Consider the following 11,734-nt stretch of genomic DNA (forward strand, 5'->3'; position numbering starts at 1 on the left):
TCTGTTCCTGTTTGTTCTACCAGCAATATCCTTACTATATCAGCATGGTCTCTGTGCATCTGTGGGGAATCCCTCCTGCTGCTGTTGCTACCAGGGAGGCATTACACTAGCATGGTGCTGACATAACAGTGGGGAAAGTCCTTTATTGAGAGAACCCAGCATCACATATTGGGACTCTATTGCTGTTTCCGCCACTCTAACTTGTTTCAATTAAGATTAAATATGACAGCCATAGTTTTTTATCTTTTGTCTTCTTCCCAGTCTTCAAAAAAGAAACACACACAAAAACCCCCAAACTCCTAAGCTCAGAAAGACTCTGAACCTCATCCCTTTCCAGAATGTAGCATATAGATCATCACATTCCAGACCATATTGTAATGAATATGGCTCTCAGTGACTTATGGGGAATACCCATCCAGGAAAAAAATTGGAATCTCTAACTGAATGACTACTTTTTATATATGTACAATCCCCCAGAAATTATTAAAGTGATATTGATATATGGCTTATGGAAGCCATCCACTGTTTTGCAAAATTCACATTTCTGTTATACAGTTATACATCATGACTTTTTCCATTTGGGGAATGTATTGATATATGGTTGGTCAGCATTAGAAATTAAATGGTCATTTTTGGTAGTTTTGCAGAAGCCACAGATGACATATGAAGTCCAGACAACATAGAAAAAGTTTAGAAACTCAGAAATACATAAATATATCTTAATATATTTATTATACTATAATATCTTCTCTTGTACAAAGGGAGGGCCAAAAGTTTTACATAGATTTTCCAGATTGCAAGGGTGCCACACCCCAAATCCCTGCAATGTGGAAAGGATAACTACTTTGTTGTAGAACTTAGATATACTTAATAAGCAATAACCTTTTGAGAAAATTAATGAAACCATTATTATATCCATTTTACAAGTGGACAAATTCAAAGAATGAAGTCAGTCAACAAACATTTATTCAGTGGCTACTATGTACCAGGCACTATGCTAATAAGCACTGGGTATACAGAGAAAGGCAAAAGATAATCTTGCCCTCAAGAAGTTCAGTCTAATGGGAGAGACAAAATGAAAACAGCTATGTATGAACAACATATATACAAAATAATTTAAAGATAATTAATAGAGGAAAGATACTAGAATTAAGGGGGATCAAGAGAACTTTCATATAGAAACTAGGATTTTTATCTTGGATTTGGAGGAAGTCAATAAGCCCCAATGTCAGAGACGAGGAAGAGAGAATTCTAGGTGTGAGAGATATCCAATGACAATACATTGGAGTGAAAAGATTGAATGTCTCATTTGAGAAATGTCAAAGACCCAGTGTCACAGGGTCAAAAAAAAAAAGAAAAGTGTCAGGCATAAGCAGAATGGAAAGGATGGGGCAGGTTACTAGGGACTTTGAACACCAAATAAGATTTTATATTTGTTTCTTAACATTTATCATTTTACATTTACATTTATCCTTTGAAATAGGGAACTACTGGAGTTTATGGAATAGGATAGTGACATTGTCAGACTTGGACTTTAGAAAGATCACTTTGACAATTGAGTGGAGAAGAAATTGGAATAAGGAGAGAATGAATTAAGAAGACTACCAGTGAATGACTTCAATGGTCCATCTGTGGAGTGATGAAGATCTGTACCAGAGTGATAGAAATGAAAGAGGAGGGAAGAGATCATATACAAGAAATTTTCTGAAGGTAAAAATAACAAACCTCACAACAGATTGGGTATGGGAGGATGAGAGTTATAAGATGAAGGATAAGATCTAGTTTGCAAGCCTCAGTGACTGGGAGGATGGTGGTATCTTCAACAGGAATAAGGAAGTTAGAAAGAGAGGTGGGTTTGGGAGGGAAAGATGAATTTAATTTCAGACCTTGAATTTAAGATATCTACCAGATACACAGTTCATGATGTCTAGCAGGCAGTTGTAAGTGTACAAATGGAGTTCAGCAGAGAGTTTGGAGCTCAACAAGTAGATTTAAGAATCTCAGCATAGAGATGATTTTTGAATTCATGAGAATTGATATGGTCACTAAGTGAAATAGCATGTAAAGGGATGAGTACAGGGACCAGGAAAGGACTCTGTGGGACACTTACGGTTAAGGGTATATCCAGGATGAAGGTACAATGAAACTTAAGAGGAATAACCAGGAGAGTGGAGAATCATGAAAACCTAGGCAGAAAAGCGTATCAGGGACAAGGTGATCTGGAGTGCCAAGAGGTCAAAGAGAATGAGGACAAGTTTGCAATTAAGAAAATATTAGTAAGTTTGGAGAAAGTAGTTTCAGTTGATTTATGAAGTGGAAAGGAAGTAGGTCCACTACTTGTTGTAGATGGCTTTCCAAAGGAATTCAGCCATAAAAGGGAAGAGAGAGGTGGGATAATTGTTAGTGGTGATGGATGGACTAAGTGAGGGGGTTTGGAATATGAGTAAGATATAAGTATATATGTAGGCAGAATGGAAGCAACCTATTGACAGAGAAACTGATAATGTAAGTAAGAGAGTGAGGATGAAAAAAGGGGGTGATCTAGTGGAAAAGACAGGATATAATTTAGAGTGGTTTTTGCCTTGGCCAGGAAAAGAATCATATCAACTGATACATACACATTTTTTTGATACTTTAAAATTTTATTTTAAACTTAATATAAAATGAGAAAAGAAAACAAGCATTGCCATATATACAGCAGAACATAAGAGAACATGTTAAGTATAGAACAATAAATGTCCATTTCAATAAATCTATATAATAAATACTACACATTGTTTACAAAGTTCCTAGTTTTTCTTTGTTTCTTTATAAGTCTTCTTTTGTTCTCTGCTATATATGTTTTTACTTTATGTTTCCCCCTCTATCTTCTTCCCCTTCCTAAATAAGGCTACAATTAAATGTGAACATACATACATATAGATAGATATCGACAAACATATATATATATTTGTATATATACATATATATCATATGTATATACATATATATATATATAAACATTCAACCTAGTATATATGTATATGTACATACATGCATATATATATATATATATAAAACCATATTATGCTTATTTCTATTTGTCATCTGTTTCTCTGAAGATGGAGTATCTTTCTTCATCTATCCAAGTCTTTCCATGTTTTTCTAAATCAATCAGCTCATCATTTACTACATCGCAGCAATATTCGAACCTAATCCCATCCTGAGAGATTTTCCTCAATTTTCTTCATTCCTATTCTTGACTACAAAGATTTAATGTATATGCAAAATTTTAAATTTAAAATATTGAAATTATCAATTATATGTTTCAACAATGGTCTCCCCTTATCTTATACTGCTTGTTTTATACTGCTAATTCTACTTTCTTTACATTTTTCCCCCTGGTTTCTTTGAAATTCTTGACTTTTTGTTCTTTCAAATAAATTTTGTTATTTTTTTTTCTAAATCAGAAAGATAATTTTTAGAAATTTAATTGGGAAGACATTGAATAAATAATTAGGTAAAATTATCATTTAAAATTATATTGGCTTTACTTACCCATCAACAATAAATATTACTTCAATTGTTTAGATTTGGCTTTGTTTATATATATAATTTTAATGAATAGCAGGACTGGACTCAAATCTATACCTTCTAACTCTCAGGTTCTAGCTACTACATCATGGGGTTATACTATATGGTTAGAAACGTACATTTTTCTACATGTATTTCATGTATACAAGATACAAAAGTCTCTGAACCATATTTGGTAGAAAATTTATTTCCTTTAAGAATTTATTAAGCATTTACTATGTGTCAAGCACTGTGTTAAGGGCTGAGGCTACAAATCAGAGCAAAAAGAAAGACTGTTCTTTCCTCATGGAGTTGGCAATCTAATGGATCTATTTGGAGATTAAGGGATAGACTAGTTGATCAATTATATATGATTTACTAAAAAATATTAGAATTAACAAAGGTAGCAAATTCATAATGCACTCATTGATCTTCATTCTTTGACAATACTCAGGTAATTTAATAAATGGATATCTGAAATGAATGATTTTGTTCCAGTTAGCTTAGAGGAAAAATTTCCATAGAATCACAGAATCTCAAAGTTGGAAGAGACCTCAGACACTATTTAGTCTAACTCATAAATTGAAACCATGGACCCACATGAGATTTATGGATAAATTTCAGGTAGTCCATGAATTGAAAGTAGAAAAAAATTACATCATTATTTTCACTCACCTCTAAGTGAAATTTAGCATTTCCCTCAATTATGAATGTAAACAATAAACTATTATTCAAAGAAAGAATCCAGAGGCTTCACTATATTGACAAAGGAATCCATGGCATACAAAGAAAGTTTAAGAACCCTTAATGGAGCAGATAGAGTACCACACCTGAAATCAGAAAGATCTAAGTCCACATTCCAACCCATCATTTATAAATTATGTAATTTATACTGAGATTGATACAATTTCTGTGAATCTCAGGTTTTTCATATGTAGATTATGAATAGTAAAAAAAAAAAAAACCTATTTCATTGGCTTCTTGTGAGGTTTAAATATGATAATGCATATGATAAAACATTCTGTATGCCCTGAGGTTTTATATATATGTGAGCTATTATAAGTAGTAATCATTCCCTCCCACACCCCAGAATATATCCGGAAATGGTTATCCATTTGGCTTTTACTTAAAGACCTCCTGTGAGGAGAAACCCACAATCTCCAGAAGCAGACTTTTCCATTTTGGGGGTAGCTCTGTTTATTAGGACATTTTCCTTACATTAAACCTAAATTTGTATCTAACCATTGCTCTTATTTTTGCCTTCTGGTTCTAAGCAAAATAGTTGGATCTCCCTTGCAAGTGACTATATTCCTCAATAATGTGGCTACATTTAGTACCTCAGCACTAAAATACCCCACTTTAGAAAAGGACCAGCATTCCTTACAACCTTTCCTTGACCTTATTCCCTCTAAGCTATAGTTTAATATGAGATCTCCAGGGTATGGCTGCCTGGTCAAATCCCCAGGGAAAGGAGAAACAGAGAGTCACAAATGTATTGGTATTCATCTTTTTTAGGTAGACATCCTATGTCCCTAACTAAAGCCGCTCTGTAAGATACCATATCTTACACATTTCTGTTATTCCAGTGCCTTACTATACCCAAACGAGATGATTATCAATGCTGACAATGGTATTAAATATTGCTTAAAATAGATGAACCATAATATCTTTAGAAAAGATTCACTTTCTCAAAATTCCGTGGGCCTGAGGCACAGGCATTGATAGGAAAATACTTCTTGTCCTATAATGCCATGGGGTCAAGATATAAGCATTGATTTGAGAAAAATGAGGAAAGCTAAGAGCAAGACAAACTAGGCAATGTGTTGAATTGTTTTCCTTAAGTATATTTGTTTGTTACAAGGGGAGGTTCTGGGAAGGAAGGGAAATCATTTGGAAATGGCAGTGAAATATAAAAATGACATTTATAAAACATTCTTCCATTACCCTCACCTCCCAAAAAAGGTTCTGGCAGACAAGGCATATGGAAACTCCAGTGTTTGATAATTATGGTAACAATCAGAAATAAGTAATGGCTATCTCTAGTCAAACAGCACCAGGTAGGGGATGGGGGCAGGAACAAAAGGTTATGCTTTACAGCAGAGGTGTCAAATACAGGGAGTCCCATGGCAACAAGATTAAAATGTAATTGAGAAATATTTAACAAAATAAATAAAAATACAATAAAGCATAGATAGTATTACATTTTAAAAACTAAGTCAATATGTGGTCAGCAGGGATACTTACACATGATTAGTGCTTCTACCCCCAGTATCTGACCCTACTCCTCTTATAGATATATAGAAGTACAAAGACTAGGAAAGGAAAGAGAAGATGCAGAATAGGTGTGTGGATGCTGACACAAGTCTGGTCAAAGACACTGGGTCTGGGAAGCAGACTGGGAGACAGAAAGCTGATACTGTTTTCACTTAAGTTCCCAGCTCCATTCACCCTACCATGACTTCCCCTATCACTGTTGAAGATTTGTTTCTGTGGAATAGTAGGTGATCTCTCTGAGAAAAAGGCAGAGGGAAATATCACTAATTCTCAACTAACTGGAGCTTAAGGGAAAGCCTCATCTCTGCCCTGATAAGTGTTATAATAAATATAATTTATATGAAAATGTTTCTGGGTAATGTTGGGTTTTGAAGGCAAATCCAGTACCCTAGAAAATGACTCAAAGTCACATGTTCCCGGGAGAACTCTTTGGGTGTTAAGAAACAAGAAATTTATTAAAGAGAAGTAATCCAAGAGTGGAACTTGTTGCGCTATCAAGAAAAGATAGGTCTAGGAGTCCTATTTAATGATCAGGTTACAAATGCTAATGACATGACAATATTTCAAGCTGTGTGGGTTCTTGGTGAGCATCCCAGTGCTGCATATGGCATAGAGTGCTGAAGGATCAAAGCAGTCTACACACAGCTCATGTACTGCTTTCCTTGGGCTACAAAGACAAGGAGTTACTTTTCCTTGTACCAGTAAGAAAGGGTAATTTACCATTTTGCCCCACAAAAAGTTTCACTACTTCAACTACAAGCTCAGAAGTCCTCATCAAACTCTCACCACATATGCAAAAGACCCCCTCTAGGCACATTACAGTAGCCCCAAACTTCAAATGCTCTCCAACTTCAAAGATGGACAGAGGGAAAACTCTGAAGACCTGCATATAACTATGCAAAATTATTGCTCAGGATAACAAAGACAGGACAATTTATTATTACAGATCCCCAGTCCCTGCTTTTTTTCTGGGTCATTCATAGGTACCCACTAAGAGGCATGGTGATGAAGCAAACACACTGTTAATAAAAAGGGAATAAAGCATAGTTTTATTTCCAAAATGAAGATCCTGAAAAGCACTCACCCATGGGAGAAGGGACTGTCAAGGCAGAGAGAGAGTCTAGAGTAAGAAGGCAGCTGAGTTATGGGGGCAATGTCTGTAGAGTAAGAAGCACAGTCAGAAGGATCTGGGCTCCCAGAGAAAAAAAGAGGAAAGCATTTCTCAGTACCCAAGGTACAGCTTGCTCTATTAATTATCATTATTTTCCTCTGGGTCCAGTAGGAAAATAATACAAGAAGATGAGAGAGCAATTTATTGGCATCAATTACAATCATCATCATCATCCTAAGAATTAAGATGCACTCTAATGTTTTATCATGGCATTGAGGTAACCTCCGAGTTCTTCAACATTATGCCAGTGGGGCACAAGCTTTGGCTGATCTTATCAAGCTGGAAAAGCTTTGAGTACAGACCTGGCAGCCTACTGTATGTCTGTTGTCTGAGGACCAGCCTAGTGAAATTTTGAGAGGCTTATTACCAGAAAGTTGGCTAGGAAGCAATGATATTTTTGGCTGCAGCAATTCATGAAGACCAGTTACCAAGGTGTAGAAGCAAAATCAGGGACCTTTTTGAAGTATTTGAAATATAATGCTAACAAGAAGAACAATAGGAAGGATTAAAAAGAAAAAAGAAAATGGGGTTAGTAATATCCATCTTCCCCATCCACTCAGTCAAAAAATAAATAAGAAAATGATTGTTAAAGAGCTCTGAAAAAAAAAGTCTAAGGATTATGTGAATATAAGGTAGCATTTATAATTATTATTTAATATAAAGGACTTCCCCTTCAAGGCTTGTGTTTAGCTTTTTGTTCAGACCAGATGCTAAGGGCTCTTCTTAATTTTGCTATTTACATTTTTATTTGGGATAATGGCTGGTGGGGGAGGGAATGATGATCCCATATGGAATGAGCCATCTAGCCCTAAGCATAAAACAGATTGCTCAGATGTTGCACAGGTTGGAGATAGAGATCATTCAAGTCCTTAACATATCAATCCAGAATTTCATAATTCACATCCAGAGCAGTTATCAAGCCACAGGGGGTGCAACTTAATACATTCCCCAAAGTCCATGATGTTATCTGCATCCAGGAAGTTATATGTGCCAGCACTTTCTTAAATCAAAGCTGTGTCCACTATTCCTTGACTGTAGGTCTACTGAGATTTCCCTCTCCCCGCCCCCCCCAGTTCCTGGCAAATAACTATCTAGCTTTAGCACATGCCAGCTTGAGTGTACTTTGTGACAGATCCTTTAATAATATTCAAGCCTTCCAGTCCCCAAGCAGAGTACTCAGAAAAAGCCATGGCATAGTGTCCAATATTTAACTGATGTATGAGAATGCCCTATTATATCTTCCTAAATTATCCACCTGAGGCCTTCATCAGAAAAATAAGACATTCTGCTTTCATATAGGGCAAGCAACAAACTGCTTTCTTTGCCCCTTTTACAAATTTACTGGGAAAGAGAGAGAGAGTACTTAGGGCCAGAGGAACCGGTGACATATTTTTTCATTCATATATTCACATTCTAACACCCTAGGTGTCTCCCGTGCAGCTTTTCTGACATATTCCTATGGCTCCCGGTCCAATTCTTTGCTTCTTATAAATCTATATCCTGGACATGGGGGTGGGGTGAAGAGATGAGATTTTAATGAGGGGACTCTTAAAAACCTAATTGTAAATAATAAGGAGAAGATGCTAAAAGACTGAAGTGATTTGCTGCTGTTAGGGTCTTCAGAGACTTTTGGAATGGACCTTGGCTACTGAAAAGTATTTAGGACATTTACTAATTCTGGATTTGGAGCCTTAGTATTTGGGGGCTAAGGTGATTTTCTTTTTTGTATTTTCTTTTTAAGAACAAAGGATTGTAAGACAAGTTGAGTTGCACCTAAGAGGGAAGAAAATCCGGTTGGACTTGACTTTTCCTTGCCAGCTCTCCCACCTCATTTTTGTTTTTGGCAGGCAAGACAGCTAGCACCCTCAGCCCTGGCAAAGAATCATCTTCCATGAAGTCATTCCATCCTGCTCTCCTGGACAGAGTCTACCCTGAAGCTGGAAGATGCCTTCCAGGTGTTTAAACTTTTTCTTTCACAAATACCATGAAATCAGATGTTCCAGGCACTGAAGGATCCTGAAAAACTCACTCATGACCAATAGTAGATTAAAATCCTAGGAAGGAGGCGCTTTATACACTAAGACTTTAGGGTTTTGCTGGCTGTTTAAGCAATCACCAGTTAATTGACCGATATTTATTAACCTATTATGTGCCAGATACTATGCTAAATTCTAGGGATACAAAAATCAAACAAAAATAAAATCCGATTGTTTCATTCTGGAAAAAGTTAATTTGTTGAATACTGAAAACAGTATCCCTGCTACACAGTTAAGTCCTTAATAAAAACTTATTCACTTGAAAATAGTCCTTTTATTCTATTATTTTATTTTAAAACTGTTCACTTATGTTTTCATTTCTATTTTAAGATTTAAGCACTATATTGTGAGAGTCCAGTATACCACCTTGCATGTATAAATGTCCAAGAACGATATGACATATCCCGCTTATGACACTTATGAGCTATAACACCCTGGACAACTGTCTGAATTTGTTTCTGTAATTCAAGAAGGACAATAATTAGTGCCTGTAAAACCTACACTACAGAATTGTTGGGAAGACCAGATAAGATTATTGTATGAAAAACATTTGATAACCTATAATACTATATAAATGTTATTTATCATTATTGATTATTATTGATTTGATTTATTGAATTGATTTTGATTGAATTGAATTATTATTGAATTGATTTAAAAGGGAAATTTTAAAATTATTATTAGGGAATGGCTAAACAAGTTGTGGTATATGATTGTGATGGAATACTACTGTGTTATAAGAAATAATGACTTCAATGACCGTAGAAAAATACAGATAGATATGCATGAAATAATGGAGTGACATGAGCAGAACCAAAGAATGTTGTATACTGTTTTAAAAATAATTTTGAGTGGGGCAGCTAGGTGGTGCAGTGGAGAGAGCACCAGTCCTGAAGTCAGGAGGACTTGAGTTCAAATATGACCTCAAACACTTAACACTTCCTAGCTGTGGGAACCTGGGCAAGTTGCTTAACCCCAATTGCCTTAGCAAGAAAAAAAAAAAAAAAACTTTGAGTGACCAAGTAATTTTGACTATTATAAATATCCAAATTAACTCCATAGGACATGTGAAATAAGACTCGATCTACATACAGAGAATTGATAAATAGAACCATGTATAAAATGATTTTATATACATATGTGTATATATATATGTATGTGTATATATGGATGTATATATGTATGAATGTGTGTATATATATTTATATGTATATATATATATATTTATATGCATATATATACATATGATAGTCATCATCTCTAGGAAAAAATTACACAGTAACTATTTTACATTTAAAAGTAATAGCAAGTTGTTCATAACAGATTTGAAGCTTCGTGTATAATAATCAGTCTGAAATGTCTTTCTATTTTCTTGTCCATTTATGTACTAGGCCTCCTCTGCCAACTAAATGATTCTGAGGAAGAGGAGAAAGAGGAGAAAGAAGGGAAGGAGGAAAAAGAAGAGAAAGAGTAAGTGAAGAAGGAAGAGCAGAAGGAGGAAGAGGCTGAATACAGTAATTTTGATATTAGGGCTATAATTAAATTTTTCTTATGCTTGGGTAAATTCAGTGTATAAGTGTATGGTAGGAAGATGGGGTTCTGAAAGGAGACAGACCAAAGAACAGGGCAAGAGCTGGTGCAAGTCACCCATCCTCAGAAACTACAGGAATTGGAAAACTGGGTGGGAAAGGGAAAGCAGGCACCTGGATAGTGTTGCTTTCTTGGGAATGGAAGCTTAGGGGATTCTGCCCCACTTGACAACTGATGGTGGTGATGGTGTACACAAACGTACACATTTGAAGAGGACCAGTGACAGTATGGGATGATGTTTTATAACTTTTGTGTGAATTGGATTTAAGTGAGGGAGACTTGCATGTTCATCAGCCTCATTCTCTCTTACACATTCACTGAAGTTCAATGACAGAACAAGTCAAACTTGCAATATCATGGGGTGCAGTGGATCATGGTGGCTTCAATGTCTGGCCAAGCTCAAATGGCCCTTTGTGGCCATTGGAACACCTTGTTTTCATGTGCCCATTCTGCCCTGGGAAAGTGCTTGCATGTTAGGGGTAGACATCCCTCTAACTCACCCAGAGCTTTGAGGTCCTTACCCTGCTTTAGACTGCCCACCAAGATGGTTTTGCTGGGGAGGGGCCAATGCTTCTTGGAGTCATAGGTGAGATTTGAGTGACAGGTAGAGCCTAAAGTTAGATGAGCAGCCCTGAAAAGGGTGCTCAGTTCTCCCTAAATCCCCCATACACCCACTTGGCAACTAGGTCCAGTGGAAGAAGCCTATGGGACAAGCCTCAGGGACAGGGGTTAAGATAAAAAATATGCTCACCTATTATTGTTCTGTAAGAAACGATAAACAGGATAATTTCAGAAAGATCTGGAGAGACTTACATGAATTGATGATGCTAAGTGAAGTTAGACCAGGAGAACATTGTACACAGCAAGAGCAAGATTATGTGATGATCCACATACATTGTATATAGTTTATATTGTAACACATGTAAAATGTATGGGATTGCCTGTCATCCTAGGGAGGGAGTGGAGGGGGGGATAATTTGGAAAAATGAATACAAGGGATAATGTTATAAAAAAATTGCTCATGCATATATACTGTGGGAAAAAATTCTAAATAAATAAATTAATTAAAAAAAAAAAAAAAGAAGATGATGGGAAGGAAACATCCCAGAGA

The 11,734-nt window shown here is 35.9% G+C and overlaps 1 long non-coding RNA gene across 1 annotated transcript in view; it reads left to right on the forward strand.

Annotated features, from left to right (window-relative positions):
* Nucleotides 1-11,065, forward strand: part of LOC141558428 (uncharacterized) — a 95,081-nt gene extending 84,016 nt beyond the window's left edge. Inside the window, exons 2-4 of the long non-coding RNA XR_012487051.1 lie at nt 1,484-1,710; nt 8,845-8,952; nt 10,425-11,065. This is a non-coding gene — a long non-coding RNA (uncharacterized LOC141558428). The remainder of the gene's footprint in view (nt 1-1,483; nt 1,711-8,844; nt 8,953-10,424) is intronic.
* The last annotated feature ends 669 nt before the right edge of the window (nt 11,066-11,734 follow it).

The sequence above is a fragment of the Sminthopsis crassicaudata genome, chromosome 2 (assembly GCF_048593235.1).
Source record: "Sminthopsis crassicaudata isolate SCR6 chromosome 2, ASM4859323v1, whole genome shotgun sequence".
NCBI lineage: Eukaryota > Metazoa > Chordata > Mammalia > Dasyuromorphia > Dasyuridae > Sminthopsis > Sminthopsis crassicaudata.